Source organism: Dendrobates tinctorius, unplaced genomic scaffold, assembly GCF_039654945.1.
Source record: "Dendrobates tinctorius isolate UK_male_01 unplaced genomic scaffold, ASM3965494v1 ptg000063l, whole genome shotgun sequence".
Taxonomy (NCBI): domain Eukaryota; kingdom Metazoa; phylum Chordata; class Amphibia; order Anura; family Dendrobatidae; genus Dendrobates; species Dendrobates tinctorius.
This window is the reverse complement of record NW_027361731.1, coordinates 7,089,133-7,108,611: the sequence shown is the minus strand read 5'-3', so window position 1 is coordinate 7,108,611 and position 19,479 is coordinate 7,089,133. Positions and strand designations below refer to the sequence as shown.

The window sequence follows — 19,479 nt, the reverse complement described above, 5'->3', positions numbered from 1 at the left end:
AAAACGCTGCTTTTTTTCATGCATGCTCATAAAAATGCTTGAAAAAAACGCAGCAGTTGTATGCTTTTGTATGCGTTTTTTCAATGCGTTTTTTTGCGGGAAAAACGCACTGCAAAAAAAAGCAAGTGTGAAACTAGCCTAATATGACCCTTCTCCAACGCCTCCTTAATAAAGGATCGCATAGCCTCGTGCTCGGGTACAGATAAATTGAAGAGCCGACCCTTGGGAAATTTACACCCCGGGCTTAGTTCAATTGCACAGTCATAACTCCTATGAGGAGGCAAAGATGCAGACTCATTCTCACTAAATACATCATAAAAGTCCACCAAATAGTCAGGAACATCATGCGACTGAGGAGAGGTGGAAAAAAACGGAGCCTCACTAAAGGCACACAGACAACCCCAACTCACCACAGACACAGATTTCCAATCCAAAACTGGATTATGAATTTGCAACCGGGGAAACCCCAGAACAACTGCATCATGCAGACCATGCAACACCAAAAATCTGCAATGACCACCTGGGTCCAAAACTGAGGTTTATTTTTCGCCAAAGGAGTAGCATCAATCCCCCTCAAAGGGATAGGCGTCTGCAGAGGTGTCATCGGAAAACCACAACGTTTAGCAAAATCCAAGTCCATTAGGTTTAGCGCTGCTCCTGAATCCACAAAAGCCTTGGCGGAAAATGTGGACAGGGAGCAGATCAGAGTAATTGCCAGAAGAAACTTAGGTTGAACACCGCCAACAGAAAACGTGTGTGCAAAGCGTTTCTCTCATTTAGGACAAACAGAAATAATATGCGAGGCATCTCCACAGAAAAAACACAGCTTATTATGCCTTCTGAATTCCTGACGTTGCGCCCTAGACAAAACTATCACATTGCATAGGTTCAGACGTCTGTTCAACCGGTGGCAACACCTCTCGTGCAATCCTGCGTTCACGTAAACGCCGATCAACCTGAATGGCTAATGACATAGAATCGTCAAGACCAGAGGGAACAGGAAATCCCACCATAGTATCTTTTACGGCTTCTGACAAACCCTTCCGAAAGAGAGCAGCCAAGGCATTATCATTCCAGGTAGTAAGGACCGCCCACTTTCGGAACTTTTGACAGTACAACTCTGCAGAATCTTGACCCTGGTTCAATGCCAACAGGGTCTTTTCAGCCTGATCAATAGCATTAGGTTCGTCATACAACAACCCCAAGGCTTGAAAGAATGCGTTCACATTAGTCAGAATAGGATCATCTGGTTTCAAAGAAAACGCCCAATCCTGGGGATCGCCACGCAGCAAAGAGATGACAATTTTAACCTGCTGCGCGGAGCTCCCTAACGAGTTAGGCTTCAAGGCAAAAAATAATTTACAATTATTTTTGAAACTCAAAAATTTAGATCGATCCCCAAAAAATACATCAGGTGTAGGGATCTTTGGTTCAACAGCATGCGAACGAGCAAGGTAGGCGGAAATTCCCCGCACTTCCGCAGCGAGCTGCTCCACATGATCAAACAATTGCTTTATCTCCATTGAGAGAAAAAAAAAAATTCCCCCTACGGCCTCAGAGATATAGAGGAAAGAATAAACACACTTTTTTTTTTTTTTTTTAAACACAATTCTTTCCTGCTATTGAGTACCCTAGGATCTGCGGTATGGCGGGTGATTCTGTTATGAATGGGTCACCGTAGGAGGCAAAAATAGAAATGCTAGCTAAGTCCAGAAAACCAGAGAAGTTGGCAGCTATCGGATTGCAGACCCCTGAACCTATCAACACAACTAGCAGTAGCCGTGGGGGGTTCCTACGAAGCCCTAGACCCCTCGATCACAGCCGGAGGACTAAATAGCCTAAAGACAGAAAGGGAAATCTAAACTGCCCCAGAGCAGACCCCAACATATAATGACGGTGAAGCAAGAAGAAAGAACACTAACACAGACAGAAAATGAGAAAATGAACTCACAACAGTCCTGCGCGTGCAGAGAGGCACGCCAGGGTCAGGCGAGGCAGAGTCCTGCGCATGCAGAGAGGCACGCCAGGGTCAGGCGAGGCAGAGTCCTGCACGTGCAGAGAGGCACGCCAGGGTCAGCCGAGGCAGAGTCCTGCGCGTGCAGAGAGGCACGCCAGGGTCAGGCGAGGCAGAGTCCTGCGCGTGCAGAGAGGCACGCCAGGGTCAGGGTTCAAGGACAGGGTTAGGACCTGTGCGTGCAAGAGGGCACGACAGGGTACATGACAAGACCTGCGCGTACTTTTATAGAAGCACGGGGAAGTATGCCAAGGAGCAGGCGAGGGCCTGCACGTGCAGAGAGCATGAAGAGCACAGTGCAGAAACAGCGTGAGGTGCAAGGGAGCACAGAGAGCACGGCTGGGGCACTGGCTAGCTGATCGGGCTGCGGCACTGACAGACGGGCAAGACTCCAGCGAACCCGGCAGAGGCATGGCAGGCGACACAGCTGTCACTGACTGACGAGCACGGCTGAGGCACAAGCAGGAGGACACGACTAGGGCGGGCATGGCTGAGGCACAAACAGGAGGCTAGGAAGGCCAGGCGCATGCAAAGAGCACACGAAGCAACAAGGCAAGGCGAGACGAGAAACAAGACAGAGCTTAGGCAGAGTACGGAACCAGGAATGGAAGCAAAGGCAGAAACATGGAATCAGGTCAGAGCAAGAACAGAGCTAGCAGCAGAGCGTAGGCCAAAGCCCAGAGTCGGGCCAAGGCAGAGCCTTGGGACTAGACATGGAAATGAGCACCAAAAATAGGAGAGGAGGAATGGTGCGTGTGCCAGAGAGCACTACAGAGCACCATAGGAGAGAGCGAGGCAGAGCAAGCAAAGACAGAGACCATAGGGAGAAACAAGGCAGAGCAAGGCAAGGTACGGAACTAGGAACTGAAGCTAGACTGAAGCACAGAGCGGAATCAGAGCAAGGAAGGACTACAAGGCAAAGCAGAGCAGAGACAAAACATGGCACGAAGGACAAACACTAGACAAGGCACGAGACAAGAGATGGAGTACAAGCACGGAGGGTGTGCAGAGACGCACGACAGAGCAAAGCGCAGGGGCACAGAATAGAGGGAGCGACCCAGCAGACCAAGCAGCCATGCAGGGAAGCAACACAATACTCAGGCCCTGAGCATAGGGAGGGGCGGTCTGATATAGGGCATTAGCACCTCCAGGATCACAGAGAGCATGAAAAACAAAGTTGCAAGGCCGCGAGCCGGCCGCAGTTACCGAAACCCACAGTCCTACAAGGGGTGCTTGTCCTATTGGCACTACGGAACCAGCCTTTGTTGCCAGATCCCGCAGCCCACATAGGAAGCCCATAAACTGCAGGCACCATAGACTCGGCTAACCCGACCGCAACACGACAGGACAACGTATTGGTGGCAAAGTGACATTGACACTACCCGGAAACAGCAGGCATGCTGGAACCAGGCTGGGCAGGAGGGAGTACCTGTGCCAAAGACAATGCCGGGAAACAGCTGGCGGTGCTGAAACCCAAGGAAAATACTACAAACAGAGTGGAGACAGAGGCCTAATTGGAGCAAGTTTAAAATCTGTAGTTGTGTGAGTGTGGACAGAGCAGGAGAAATTGCTGGACACACAGCTGGGGATCAGATGACATTTCTGAACCCCAATAACACTGGAGCATGTGTTTTTCTCTGTGCAGACTGCACTTCTGAGCAGCAACTGGCGATGTTGGAGCCCAGGGTCAATCAGGGTGTAGGCTGAGGCCTAATCTCATCAAGTTTAATATCTGTTGTAGACTACTACTGATTTTAAACGTGCTCCAATTAGGCCTCTGGCTCCACTCTGTCTCTAGTATTTACCCTGGCTTCCAACACCGCCAGTTGCTGCTCAGAAGTGCCGTCTGCACAATCAACACTTGTTCCTGGGTTACTGGGGTTCAGTAACGTCAGCTGATCCCCTGATGTGTGTCCGGCAATGTCTTCTGCTCTGTCCACATTCCCACTAGTAGGATGAATCATGGTGTAGGCTGAGGCCTACTTGGAGCAAGTTTAATATCTGATGTAGTTTGAATGTGGAGGGAGCAGGAGACACTGCCGGACACACAGCAGGGGAGCAGCTGGCGTTACTGAACCCCACTAACACCGGAGCATGTGTTTTTCTCTGTGCAGACGGCACTTCTGAGCAGCAACTGGCAGTGTTGAGCCCAGAGTCAATCATGGAGTAGGCTGAGGCCTACTTGAAGCAAGTTTAATATCTGATGTAGTTTGAATGTGGAGGGAGCAGGAGACACTGCCGGACACACAGCAGGGGAGCAGCTGGCGTTACTGAACCCCACTAACACTGGAGCATGTGTTTTTCTCTGTGCAGATGGCACTTCTGAGTTGCAACTGGCGATGTTGGAGCCCAGGGTCAATCAGGGTTTAGACTGAGGCCTACTTGGAGCAAGTTTAATATCTGATGTAGTTTGAATGTGGAGGGAGCAGGAGACATTGCCGGACACACAGCAGAGGAGCAGCTGGCGCTACTGAACCCCACTAACACAGGAGCTAGTGTTTTTCTCTGTGCATACTGGCTAAGCTCTGGCAATGTATCTAGCTTAGAGACCCAAAACTTGAAAGGGGAAGAGCCGTCTGGGAGTACACTGACAGGGCAAGACATGTAGTCTGTTATCATCTGACGGAAACGTTGCCTCCTGCTGACTGGAGCCGTCTGTGATGGTGTAGACATTTGTGGTGGGCACACAAAACTTTGCCACATTTGGGCCATACTGGTCTTGCCTTGTGCTGAAGCGCTGCCTCTGCTCCCTCTTTGTGCAGAGCTTCCTCCACTGCCTTGACGTACAGAGCTGCTTTGTAAAGCACTAGCAGCACTGCTCTCGGGTGTAATGGAGAACATGATGGAATGCACCAGTGTGTCTTGGTATTCCCGCATTTTACGCTCCCGCTTCAACGATGTTATGAGGCTTTGAAAGTTGTCCCGGTAGCGAGGATCTAGGAGGGTGTACACCCAATAATCAGCCGTGTTGAGAATGTAGGCGATACGGCGGTCGTTTCTCAGGCACTGCAGCATGAAATCAACCATGTGCTGCAGACTCCCAACTGCCCAAGAAGCGCTGTCCCCTGCTTGAGGCGTCATCTCTGCCTGCTCTGCATCACCCCACCCTCGCTGTACATACTGACTACTAGAGCATTGTGTACCTCCCTCCTCTGGAGAGATGTCTTCCTCCTCCATTGACACCTCCTCATCCTCCTCACAAAGTGTCCCCTGCCAAGGTCTTTGTGAGGAACCACGTAGCGCAGACTATCCAGAAGCAGATGGCATTTGTGACTCCTTATACTCCACTTCTTCCAAAACCTCCTCCCTTAGTGCTTGCAGTATTTTTTGAAGCAGGCAGATAAGGGGGACAGTCATGCTGACTAGTGCATCATCTGCACTCGCCATCCACGTGGAATCATCGAAGGCATGCAAAACGTGGCAGATGTCCTTCATAGAGGCCCACTCAGTGGTGCTGAAGTGTGACCGGCGCACAGTGCGACTTGTTTGCGCCTGATGCAGCTGGTACTCCATTACAGCTGCCTGCTGCTCACACAACCGCTCCAACATATGTAACGTTGAATTCCACCTGGTGGGTAGGTCACATGTGATGCGATGTTCCGGAAGGCGGAATCGGCGCTGCAGAGCTGCAATGCGCGATCTAGTCATGCTGGAACGCCGCAAGTGAGCGCACTCTATGCAGACCTTGTGCAGCAGTGCATCAAGACCCGGAAAGTCCCTCAGAAAGCTCTGCACGACCAAGTAGAGCACATGTGCCAGACATGGGATGTATGTGAGGTTGCCTAGGTCCAGAGCTGCCACCAGATTTTGGCCATTGTCACACACTACCAAGCCTGGCTGGAGATTCGCTGGCACAAACCACACATCGCTCTCCTGCTTGATGGCATTCCAGAGCTCCTGCGCTGCGTGGCTTCGATTCCCCAAAGAAATTAATTTCAGTACGGCCTGTTGATGTTTGGCCACAGCTGTGCTCATATCGGTCGTAACAGGCTCCTGCAGCGCTGATTCAGAGGAACTGGAATATGAGGAGGAGTCAATGTGTACAGACTGGATTCCTGCAATCCTTGGTGTTGGCAGAACACGTACAGCTCCACTCTCAAGATCTGTACCCGGCTCCACAACATTGACCCAATGGGCAGTGAGGGAAAGGTATCGCCCCTGTCCATGGTTACTGGTCCACTCATCGGTGGTCAGATGGACCTTGCTACTGACGGCGTTTAGTAGCGCATGTTTAATTTTTCCCTCCACATGCTTTTGCAGGGCAGGGACGGCTTGCCTGCTGAAATAAAAGCGGCTAAGCACGGTGTATTGTGGGACTGCCTATGCCATGAAGTTATGGAAGGTGTCAGTCTCCACCAGCCTGAATGAGAGCATTTCAAGGGCCAGTAGTTTTGCAATGCCAGCATTCAGAGCCTGTGCTCGGGGATGGTTTGCCAAGTATGGCTGCCTTTTCTCCCATGCCTGTGCTACTGATGGCTGTAGAGTGGCCTGGGAGTGTGAGGATGACAGGAAACGTGGTGCTGTGGGTGGAATGTCACTGGGTCTCTGGACAACAGTGCCAGAGGTTCTTCCATGGTGATCCTGCGAGGAAGTCGAACTAGCTGTGTGTGAGCTGGAGGAAGAGGCTACAACACGAGCTGAAGAGGTGGTAGGTGGTGCTGTAGGTTGGCCTACATCTTCAGTGTGTCTTTGTAACTCCACCACGTGCTTGGTCCGCACATGTTTCCACATATTTGTGGTATTCCGGTTGCTGACACTTTTCCCTCTTATGACTTTCTGATTACACAGTTTGCATTTGACAAAGCAAATGTCATCTGCAACTGTGTCAAAAAAGGACCACGCACTGCAAGTCCTGGGAGCGCCCGTTTTGGGTTTTTTGCTCCTAACGGGTGCCGAAGTGGTGGCTACAGGCAACCAAGTCTGCCCCCTCCCTCCTGTTTTGGCCATTTGGGGAATCTCTTCCTCAGAGCTGCTCCCACCACCTTCCTGTTCCTCATGTCATGATGGGTCAGCGCTGCAAGGCAAAAGAAAGCTACATTGATTGATAATGTAGCCTGGGTAAAGCACAATATTATTTAGCAAATCGCTATCTCTAACTGTTCCTCAGAGTCTTGAACAGCAGCCTGTCCCTAACTGAATTCACAGCAGAGTGAACCCTAAATGGCAGCGGCGGCTTTTACAGTGCATCATGACATCATTTCAGCAGCCAATCACAGCCATGCCATTAGTTAACATGCCTACATGCCTAACAAGATGTGCCCACACTTCTGAGGATTCCTCATTGGCTGAATCAAATTAAACTGGCTCATAGCATTATGGGAACTTCCGATTCCGGTATTCGATATGCAAAAAGTATCGGAACTCAGTATCGGAATTCCGATACCGCGACTATCGGCCAATACTGAGTGTCGATCGGTCTCTGCAGTGATCGGTGTTCGATCATCAGAACTGAATTAGCTTCATCTGAACTCCTTAGTACAAACTCTGAAGCCTCGGGACTTAGTTCACTCTCCTGAGGATAGTACATCCCTCTCCTTGCCCGTCCGAGAGATATAACAATGTGGTCTTCTCAAGGTCACTATCCACCTCAGGAGCTTCAGTCTGTGGCAGTCCCTTAGTCGATCTCGGTCGATGTCGGTCTACTTCTGGGGAGTCGTCTTGTAGTGGGAGATAATCACAGGGTAGTAGTAAATGCCGATGGACTATTCTGGTTTTCTTGTCCCCCATTTCCAATCAGCTATCATACACTGGACAGTCATTGGCTTTCCTCCTTACAACCACATACACCTTGTCTTTCCAGTACAAATGAAGTTTTCTTGGACCACCTTTTTCAAGTATGTTTTTGACTAGCACCCGACTTTCCAGTGTTAGTTCTGTTCCATACCATTTTCAATCATAGTACACCTTACTCTTGCTCTGCTCTTGGGTAGCCACTTTGGACGCTATGTTGTTTGCCTCTGTCATCCGTTCCTTCCATTTCCGAACGTACTCCGGATAAGTTTTGTAAGTCTCTGACCCCGGACTGCTGGTCATGTCGATTAGCAGTCTTAGCGATCATCCATACAATAGGAAGAAAGGTGAGTAACCTGCTGCCTCGCTCTTGGTACAGTTATAGGAGTGTACCACTTTTGACAGAGAACTCTTCTAATCTTTCTTCTCATCAGCTGTTAAAAGTATGCAACATTGACAATATTGTCCGGTTAAAACGTTCCACTTGTCCATTACCCTCTGGGTGATAGGGGGTTGTATGGGATCTCTGAATTCTACAGTACTTTCCTAACTTTGCAAAGAGCTGGTTCTCAAATTCTCTTCCTTGGTCGTGGTGTAATTGCAGCTTGGAGAGTGTGCTGAGCTTCTGGGCAGGAAAGGGTGGATCGTCATTGATGTTGCTATTAATAGCTCTCCTGTGGAGCAGCCTTTGCTGCCATAGTTAGATATGATGTACGGCACACAGCGCATGGGCAGTAGACAACTTACTTACTCCAGGCTCCTCTCCTCGTCCGACTACATGCACAACCGACCCCATTCCGTCACATCTCCTCCAGTCTCTCTCTCCAGTCGTCACAACTCACCTAACTACAATCTTCAATCTCTCCCTCTCCTCTGGCATTTTCCCCTCCTCCTTCAAACACTATCATTACTCCATTACTAAAGAAACTCACCCTCGACCCATCCTGCACAAACAACTACAGACCAGTCTCCAATCTCCCCTTCATCTCTAAACTCTTGGAGCGCCTGATATAGTCCCGCCTTACCCGTTACCTCTCCACTCACTCCTGACTAGAGCCTTCACAGTCCTGTTTCCGGCCCCTACATTCGACAGAAACTGCACTCATCAAAGTGACCAATGACCTTCTGACAGCAAAACGTAACGGTGACCACTCTCTGCTCATTCTTCTCGACCTTTCTGCAGCTTTCGACACTGTTGACCACCCTCTCCTACTCTCTAGGCTCCAGTCACTAGGCATTAAGGACACTGCTCTCTCCTGGTTCTCCTCCTATCTTTCTGACCGCTCCTTCAGTGTTCTGTTCTCTGGCTCCACTTCATCTCCTCTTCCTTTCACTGTCTGGGTACCTCAGGGCTCAGTCCTTGGCCCCCTTCTCTTCTCTCTCTACACAGCCCCAATTGGACAGACCATCAGCAGATTTGGCTTTCAGTACCATCTTTATGCTGATGACACACAACTATACACATCATCCCCTGACCTTACCCCCGCTGTACTACAGAACGCCACAGACTGTCTGCAGTCTCCAACATCATGTCTGCTCTCTATCTGAAACTCAACCTCTCCAAAACTGAACTTCTTCTGTTCCAGCCATCTACTAGCCTCCCTAAATCTGACATTTCCCTCTCCGTGGGTGACACCATAATAACACCCGACAGCAGGCGCGCTGTCTGGGCGTTATGTTTGACTCCGATCTCTCCTTCACCTCCCATATACAATCTCTTGCCCGCTCGTGCCGCTTACACCTAAAGAACATCTCTAGAATCCGCCCTTTTCTCACCATGGAAACCAGGGCTGTGGAGTCGGAGTCGGAGTCGTGGAGTCGGAGTCGGAGTTAGTTTTGGTTGGAGTCGGAATCGGTAGAAATGTACCGACTCCGACTCCAGCTTTAAAAAAAAATGTATTAATATTTCATAATTGAGCTTTCATATGAATTTTATAAATGTTACTCAAATATATATGTTCTATCAAACTATGAACAACAGTGATAAGCAGTTCTGCTGGAGATAGAGACATTTCTTACTTCTTGTGTGTCACTGTTCTCCACTGCCCTTATCTAATCTTATACTTGGTTAACCTCATGCTGCCCCAACCCCCCTACTTACAATGTATGAAACTGAAAGTGAAAATGTGTTGCAAATTCTTAGTAGTAAAGCTCCTCCTCTAGACTAGATCATACTAGGTGTGCGTCTTCCAAGCATCTCACAGCTGCCTGCTACTCAGAAGAGGAAGACTGTAAGAAGTATTATCCTTTCAACAAACTTTGCATCAGTTAACTGTGAGTACATGAGGAATAATAACAGTATTACTGACCACTATATCAGTTGTACGACCTGGCAATAATTTTGTACAATTGTTTTTACGAAAAACAATTGTCATTTGGATTGTGAATGCAGAATTAAAAACCTGAGAATGTCAAAGAAGCATCACATTAAATCAGCTGTATTTGAACATTTCACCATCACTCAAGATAGAAAACATTATGTCTGTCAGTGTTTGACAAATGATCCAGACAAAAACAAATGCTGTGAAGCCAAGATGAGTGCATATTCAGGCAAAGATAAAAATGCTCCTACCAGAGCTTCTAATCTAAAGAGACATTTACAGCGCTTTCATCCAGAAGTACTGAAAGCAGTGGATGAGAAAGACTGCATCCAAACCAATGAACCAGTGCCCAGCTCTTCCAGCCAAACAAAGGAGCAGAGAACTTTGCAGCCATCAGTTGCAAGATATTTTGTCAGTGACAAAGTTACTGTGACAATGACAGTAGATACATTTAAAAAACAGATCATAGAGCTTGTTGTAAAGGATAGTGTGCCTATTTCATTATTTTCACGACCAGCTTTTATGTGTCTGAATGGGGAAATGGCCCGCAAGCTTGGTGTTTCTCTGGAGAGAGAGAGTATTAGAAAATTAGTAATCGAAGAAGCTTTTAAACAAAAGGAAGAACTTAAAAAAACTCTGAAGGGACGCTTTCTGTTTCTTAAAATGGATGCCTGCACACGTCACAGAGTGAACTATTTTGCCATCAATGTCTGATTTGTTTGTGACAAAAATGAAATAGTTACCAAGACATTGGCAGTAAAAGACACCAAAGCTCATCACACCAGTGAGTTTCTCCAGGTCTTGGTGGAAAAGGTTCTGCAAGACTATGAACTTAAAAAAGAGCAAGTTCTTTCTGTCGTAACTGACAATGCTTCAAATATGATAAGTACTATTAAGCTAATGAATGAGAGTAATGATGGTGACCAGCAGCTAGAAGAACATTCTGGGTCCACAGACTCAGAAATGTTTGAAATAGAGGAACACAGTATTGTAACTGAGGAGCAAACTGAAGTTGCTTCAGATGAACAGCAACATGATAGTTTAGATGATCTTGTTGAAACTGTGTCAATATGTTCTTTCATTCATCACATGCGCTGTGTTGTGCATACGCTACAGCTGGCTATAAGAGACAGTCTGCAAGAAGGACATGCTGCTGCACTGATTGGCAAGGTGAGAAAATTGGCTACTGTTGCCAGAACCCCTAAAGTTGACTCAATTTTGAAGAGACGTGCTGGAAAAGGGGCAATTATTGATCAAGCCACACGATGGGGCAGTACTTACTTAATGATTCAGCGCTTGGTTGAACTGAAAACCTTTCTTGTAGACATGGCTAACCCTCAACTGACGCTAAATGAAAGTCAGTGGAATCAGGTGACTGAGCTGGAAAAATTGCTAGAGCACCCATTTACAGTGACTAAAAAATTACAAGCAGAGGACTTAACTCCAGGTATTTTCTTAAAGGAGTGGAAGAACCTGATGTTTCGCCTGTCCCAAAGAGGAGGGTTAATTGCAAGTGGCATTGCTACATCAATGAAACGGAGAGATGAGCTACTATTACAAAATAACATTCTTTTGGCAGCTGTTTATGTAGACCCAATGCATCGGATTCTTCTAGATGATCAACAGCTAAGTAAAGGAAAAGAAGCTCTGTTTGAAATAGCAGTAAGGATGAAAGGGTTGCAGAACAGTCAGGAGGAACAAGAAGAATTTGGTCGTCCTGCCACATCTTCACCCTCATCATCAACTGATGAAGAATTTAATTTAAAAAAATATTTGGATCACAAGGACCGTGCAAAGCGTTCCCGCATAGAAAAAGAGACATCCCCGTCAAAGAACACAGCCAGTACATTTCAGCAGAATTTTTCATGTGCACTAAAAGAAATTGAGAAATTTGACCGTTCATCAAAAATAACAGTGCAACAAGCGGATTCCTCTGTATCCTGACATTGTCAGAGATGTTGCCCGAGTGGTTTTTGCTTTGCCACCAACACAAGTTAGTGTAGAGAGGTTGTTCTCTGCTCTCAAAATAATTAGATCAGATTTGAGGGCATCCATGAAGGAGGATCTGACAGAGGCAATACTTTTTCTGAGGACAAATTTATAGATTTCTTCTTATTAACTGCCTAAAAGTGTTTATTGCATATTTACTTACAGTTTAGAAAAGTTTATAAAAGTTATTTGCTATATTCTAATTGTATTCTAATAAATGTAGTTTTTGCTCTAAGTGGTCTGATTACTTATATGATGGTGAGAAACTGAATAAGCACGATGTTTAATATTTTACAACAGTAAATTTGTTGTTATGAATTGGCCATTTATGAAGGAGTCGGAGTCGGAGTCGGAGCCTGATAAAATAGAGGAGTCGGAGTCGGAGTCGCAACTGTGGCTTACCGACTCCACAGCCCTGACAGAAAGACAGGTTGAGCAAACGATGGGGCCCAACTAACTAAATAGGAAAGGACAGAAAAGATGCTGGCTGCAATCCGCAAAAATTCTGCCAAAAATAATGTCCAACACGTCTGATAGAAAAAGGCCCTGAAGTCACTAGACTTCAAAATCACTATATCAGCACTCAGGTATATTCTGAAGACTGAGCAAAAGATCAACTTGACCAGAGACAAAAATGGAGCTCAGCCTGTCCCAACAAGGGCAGGCAGAACACAAACACTAAGTAAACAGACAAAATCTCATGGAAAAATAAGAGAGCAAAAACTTAGCTTTCGGTAGGACAGGAACTGAACTGGCTGCAAGAGCTCAGAGCAGAAAGGATCACCAGCAACCCTGCAGGGCATCAGGTGCCTTATATCCACTCAGTTATTCCGGGTGTCCAATCACGCTCCGCCTGTTCAGATGACAGGTTCTTCCCATCCCAATCAATTTCACTACCTCTCTTCACCAGCAGAGGGAGTTCATCAGACATCAACGGTGAAGGGGAAAATGAACTCACAACAATATGCCTTCATCATCTCCTTCCTTGATTACTGCAACACCCTCCTCTGTGGCCTCCCCGCTAATTCTCTTGCACCACTCTAGTCTGTCCTCAACTCTGCTGCCAGACTAATCCACCTCTCTCCTTGCTAATCCTCCTCTGCAAATCCCTCCACTGGCTCCCAATTCCCCAACGAATCCTGTTCAAACTACTAACATTGACATACAAAGCCATCCACAACCTGTCCCCTCCCTATATTTCTGAACTAATCTCCCAATATCTTCCCTCACGTAATCTTCAATCCTCCCAAGACCTCCTACTCTCCTCCACACTTATTCGTTACTCACACAACCACCTCCAAGATTTCTCCCGAATATTCCCCATCTTTTGGAATTCCACGCCTCAACACGTCCAATTATCCACCACCCTTGGATCCTTCAGATGGAAACTAAAAACCCATCTCTTCACGAAAGCTTATAGCCTGCAATAACCATTCTGCCGCCTCACCACCACCTGAGCTGGCACCTCAACACCACCAGAGCTGCTGCACCCCCGACCTTCTGTCTCTTCCCCATTATCCCATATCATGTAAGTCCGCAAGGGCAGGACCCTCTCGCCTCTGTACCAGTCTGTCATCGTAAATTTGTTTACTGTAAATGATATCTTTAACTGTAACCCCTTCTCATGTACAGCACCATGGAATTAATGGTGCTATATAATTAAATAATAATAATCCTGCATCGATCTGTTGCAACAATCCCAAACCATGCTAAGCAAGGAAAAAACGGATTAAAAACACATGTGACATGCACAAATGTGAACAAGTCGGTAGGACAGTGTTCACACCACCCAATGACTGAAACACAACAAGAAAGCACAGAATGACAAATTTGCAAAAATACTCTGCAGTAAAAAATATGACAATAATCAGCAAGTGCTGGATAACAAATACAGGGTATCTAGTCGATACGTTTCTCTCAAAAAATGTATATCAGGCTGCTCCACCTTGTCACGGTAACCCTTAACGGAGCAGTCCCTATCTAATGTATTCAAAACTTGAACATATGAACAGTGTCCAAATGGACAGGATTCAGACAGGCGCTTCCTAGTATGGGTTCGTGGTGTAAGACAGCTCTTTATGTACATGTCACACAAGAGTGGGGTGGGGTCTCCCAAACCATGCTAAGCAAGGAAAAAACGGATTAAAAACACATGTGATATGCACAAATGTGAACAACTCGCTAGGACAGTGTTCACACCACCCAATGACTGAAACACAACAAGAAAGCACAGAATGACAAATTTGCAAAAATACTCTGCAGTAAAAAATATGATAATAATCAGCAAGTGCTGGATAACAAAGGTATCTAGTCGATAAATTTCTCACAAAAAATGTATACCAAGCTGCTCCACCTCGTCACGGTAACCCTTAACGGAGCAGTCCCTATTTAATGTATTCAAAACCTGAACATATGAACAGTGTCCAAATGGACAGGATTCAAACAGGCGCTTCCTAGTATGGGCTCATGTTATGAGCTCATTTTCTGCTCCACCAGCTGGGAGTTCTCCTTCCGTTCTCCCACTGGTGGTGACAGGAGGTAGTGAGGTTAGCTTAATCGGTAATGGTTTGCCACCTGACGAGGAGAATAGTGATTGGATCTCTGGAGTATCAGACTGGATATAAGACAGCCGACACCCTATCCTGTTGCTGGTGATTCAGTCTGCTGCTCAGGTCTTGGACTTCAGCTCTGCTCCAGTCTTCTCAAGTTAAGTTTGTTTTTTTGCTAATGTTCACACTTGCTCTTGTTGGTCAACTCAGTTTTTGTGTGGTCAGCCAGCCCGGCTGGGCTGTGCTGAATTTCCACTCTTATTTATCTGTATTTGCCAATTTGTCTTTTTGTCCTTTATTAGATTGGCCTCTTTTGGCTCTGTCTCAGAATATTCCAGAGTGCTGATATAGTGGGAGAAGTCTAGTGACTTCAGGGTTAATTTTGTTATCAGAAGCGTTGGACATTATTTTTGGTAGGGTTTTTTGGCAGATTGCAGACAGTATCTTTCCTTTCCTGTCCTTTCAAGTTAGTTTGGCCCCATCGTTTGCTCAGCCAATTTTTCTGCCTTTGTTTGTGTTTTCATCTTGCTTCACCGTCAATACATGTGGGGGGCTGTCTTTCCTTTGGGGTCTGCTCTGGGGAGTTAGTTTTCCCCTTTTCTTACTTTAGGCTTATTTAGCTCTCCGGTTGTGACGAGGTGTCCAGGACCATCGTAGGCACGCTCCACGACTGCTTCTAGTTGTGTGTTAAGATTATGGCTCTGCAGTCTGCATAGTTACCAACCTAGAAAAACATGAGCGAAGCTCCAAAAAAAACGATAGAAAGTCCACACATAATATCATAAAATATGAATTTATTAATATACTTCATTACATAACAACAAGTAAATAATAAGGACAGATAGGGATACAGGGCCGTGTAGTGTCACAACCATACCAAATGGGCACAGCAGCAAAGGGGCTGGAAAATGGAAAGCCGAGCAAGGGTGATAAGCTAATAGTGTCTCAGTATATACAAATCACCAAGGCCCTCAATTAAATATAATTGGCAAATATGGCACACATTCCCATAATAGTGCAAATGTACCATGAATGGCACCACAACTATAATAAAAATCCAATTTCAATATACCTGGGGGCAACTCCCAGCGGCTTCCAGAGTCCAAGCACCCACCCCGACGCGCGTTTCGGATGGTTAATCCTTCATCAGGGGGTATAGTTAATGGAATACATATGCCAGTTTAAATATCGGAGAAACCGGAAGTAGCGGCGCCGTCTGACCGGAAGTGACGCGTCCGCGTTCGCAACAGCCGCGGTCACGAGCGGCGTCGGCGTCAAGTCGCAGGGGAGCACCATGGCAACCACTGAGGCTGTAAGACGCCGAAAGCCGCGCGGGAGCAGGGGAGCCGAACGCGCACGCGCCACATCAGCGGCGCAGCCTGTGAAATTCATAGGGAGATGCTGAGAAATGGTAACGCTGTGAAGGATAAAGGCTGTAGGTCGATAATAATAGCAAAAGGGAATTACATAAGTATATATAAGAAAGTATATGGTGTCAAAATACAATACACAATATAATGTCCAATGAACAGTGACATCAAGAAAAAACCACTTCACATACATTTCAATAAGCTGAATAGTAAATATATAATATACACAATTATACATAATTCAAAATTGCATATTTAAAATTAAACAAAATTGGATCAAAAACAATGTAAATCCAATATTGATGAAAAGGAAAAAGAAAAGGGAGAGGGAGGGGAAAGGGGAAGGGGAGGGGGAAAGGGGCGGGGAGAGGGGAAAGGGAAGAGGAAGAAGGAGACACAAGGAAACACACAATCAGCATCTCAACCGGATGGTAGGATCATCAGGCAACCGACATGGAGTAAATAACATCAAAATGTGCAAAACTAGAAAAAAGGGATAAGAGAAAAGAAATTAGTAAAACATTAAAAACATATAATAAAAACACACCACTGGTAATGGAAGCGGCACAAATATGCAGCAAACCAGGCAGTCACAGAAAGGGAGCAAAGCTAAGACTCTCATTCAGCCCATTGGGATGGACAGTATTGAGCCTCCAAATCCAATGTGTCTCCATTTGGGCCAGGCGTCGTGAGACTCTACCTCCACGTATGCCCACCTCCAAAGTATCAATACCCTTAATCCTTAAACCACTAGCATCACAATGATGATGCAATTTAAAGTGACGGGGTAGAGTCTTCAGGGTAGAGGCGTCCTCGTGCTCCACAGCAGCCTGAATACCTAGTACATGCTCCCTGATACGAACCTTAAGCTGTCTGGTGGTCAAACCTATATATATCAGGGAGCATGGACAGGTAGCAAAATAAATCACGTTCTTAGTAGTGCAAGTTATAAATTTACGTATATCAAATTCACGTGATCCAGAAGAATCAGTAAATACAGAACTACGTTCAACGTTAACACAGGCTACACAGTGGCCACAAGGAACGCAACCCCGTCTAGGAGTTAAATGCCTAAAAAAATGAGGCGGAGGAGTAGGGGCATAGTGGCTATGTACCAGCCGATCACGAAGATTTCTGGCACGACGATAGGCAATAAGTGGACGATCAGGCAGAATTTTAGATAACACAGGGTCAGCCATTAAAATGGGCCAAGATCTCGAGAGGGCCTTATGTAGTCCATCAAACTGACTATAAAAGTTAGTTACAAACCTAATTGGTTGCAAAGCATTGTCCTGTTCAAAATGTCTATACAAAAGTGAATTTCTGGAGTTGTATTTGGCCTTATGGTAAGCTTTTTTGATTAACCGATGACTATAGCCACGTTCGCTCAAACGTTTTTTAAGTTCCAGTGACTGCAACTCGAAGTCATCATCTGTAGAGCATATGCGCCTCAGACGGAGGAACTGGCCAGTTGCTACTGCTCGTATCATATGGGCAGGATGCGATGAATCCGCATGAAGTAACATGTTAGTCGAGGTAGGTTTTCTATAAATGTCCGTCTGGACCCTTCCCGAAGAATCTCGTCTCAAATTGACGTCCAAAAATTCAATATGATCCGGATCCGATTTAACAGTGAGATATATATTCAGGTCATTGCTATTAAGCTTCAAAATGAATTGTGAAAGGGAAGCCGGTGTATCCTGCCAGATCAAGAGCACATCATCGATGTAGCGCGTCCACAGGAGGACACGCTCCATCGACATCTCATGATCTGACAGGAAGAGGTCCCTCTCCCACAGCCCCAGGAACAGATTAGCATAGGCCGGTGCATAGGCCGCGCCCATGGCTGTCCCCTGGAGCTGCAGGAAGAAGGACCCCTTAAAAATGAAAAAATTATGAGTCAATGTAAATTCAAGCAACTCGAGTATGAGAGCCCTCATACCCCTGCTGAATTTAGACATTTCCAGAAAATAACTGGTAGCATGTAATCCATCCCTATGTCTTATATTAGTGTACAGTGACTCTACATCAGCCGTGACAAATAGAGTCCCCGCATCAAGTGATAGACCGTCCATCCTACGAAGTAACTGATTAGTATCCTTCAAATATGAAGGGAGGTCCTCAACCAATGGCTGTAACATTGAGTCAATCCATCGATTAACACACTCAAGATAGTTACCCCCACCGGATACAATGGGGCGACCGGGAGGGTTGGTGGAATCCTTGTGAAGTTTAGGAAGTAAATAAAATGTTGGTATCGTTGGCTCAACAACAATTAATGCAGCTGCCAACTCTTTAGTGATGATGTTGTTATCCCTAGCCCTAATAATAATCTCCCTGAGTTGGACCTCAAAGGCGGACAAGGGGTTAAAAGTAAGTTTTTTATAGCAGATAGAGTTGTTTAACTGCCTATAGGCCTCTTTTTCATACATAGTCGTTGGCCATACTACTATATTTCCCCCCTTGTCCGCCGGTTTAATGACCACATCAGGGAGACTTTGTAGATGTTTAAGGCATTGACGTTCATCACTAGTCAAATTGTCATGCATGATATTCTTATTGAGCCGTAACACCTCCTGGGAAACTACCTTAACAAATAAATCAATGTTACTACAAGTAGAAAGTGGAGGAAATTTTCTAGATCGTGGCCGAATGGATAAAGGTATCTTACCTCCCTCCACCAAATTATGTTCGCAGGATAGATCCTCAAGAATCCTTAGAGCTACTTGCTCCTCATCTGTAGGGAACAATTGGTAAGAATTGTCATCAAAATAAAAACGCTTAAATAGCAATGACCGCGCAAAAAGATGCAAGTCTTTAATCACTGTGAAAGTATCCAGACCAGTGGCAGGAGAGAAGGAGAGACCTCGTGACAATAAAGACATATCAGTAATGGATAATTCGTGGCTGCTTAAATTGATTACCTTATTGTCATCAATAGTAGCAGCATCAACAGAACTTTTATTATGTCGTTTGTACGGATGGTATCCATAGTTTCTCTTTTTCTTATTGCCTGCCCTAGTATTCATGGACGATATCGAAGCCTCAGATTGTGTACTTAATGAAGAAACCGAGGTAACTGATGTAGCTCGATGTAATGAGTTGATACCCCTCTCAGACTTCTTGCGCCATTGATATACTTTTTTGAGAAGGAAATCCTTATTATCTCTACTAATTTTGGAGGATTGTGATTCCTGAATCCTTCTGACAGTCTCATCAAGAACTTTTTCCAATCGTAGTTCAAATTTATTTAATGTATCAGGAGGGCAACCAGTCTTTAACTCAGCCTGTGCTGCATCAATGGTTTTATCCAACTCCCCTATCGACTTCGAGTTCAGGTCAATTTTCCAATTGATGATGAAGATTTCAGGACTAATTGGGAAGAAGCTTGTACTAATTGTTCATTGACTCTCATGCAGCTATTGATTGACCTGAACTCGAAGTCGATAGGGGAGTTGGATAAAACCATTGATGCAGCACAGGCTGAGTTAAAGACTGGTTGCCCT

General features: G+C 45.9%; 1 protein-coding gene and 1 long non-coding RNA gene across 6 annotated transcripts in view; both read right to left on the bottom strand.

The window, feature by feature from the left end:
* The window catches only part of LOC141094236 (uncharacterized), a 93,643-nt gene that overhangs the window by 49,993 nt on the left and 24,171 nt on the right, over window positions 1-19,479 (bottom strand). The gene's annotated exons all lie outside the window — the stretch shown is intronic.
* Window positions 16,333-19,227, bottom strand: LOC141094379 (uncharacterized). The gene is made up of 3 exons (XR_012233048.1): window positions 18,898-19,227; window positions 18,645-18,710; window positions 16,333-16,456 (listed from the first exon to the last, which is right to left on the bottom strand). It is a non-coding gene; the product is annotated as an uncharacterized lncRNA (long non-coding RNA).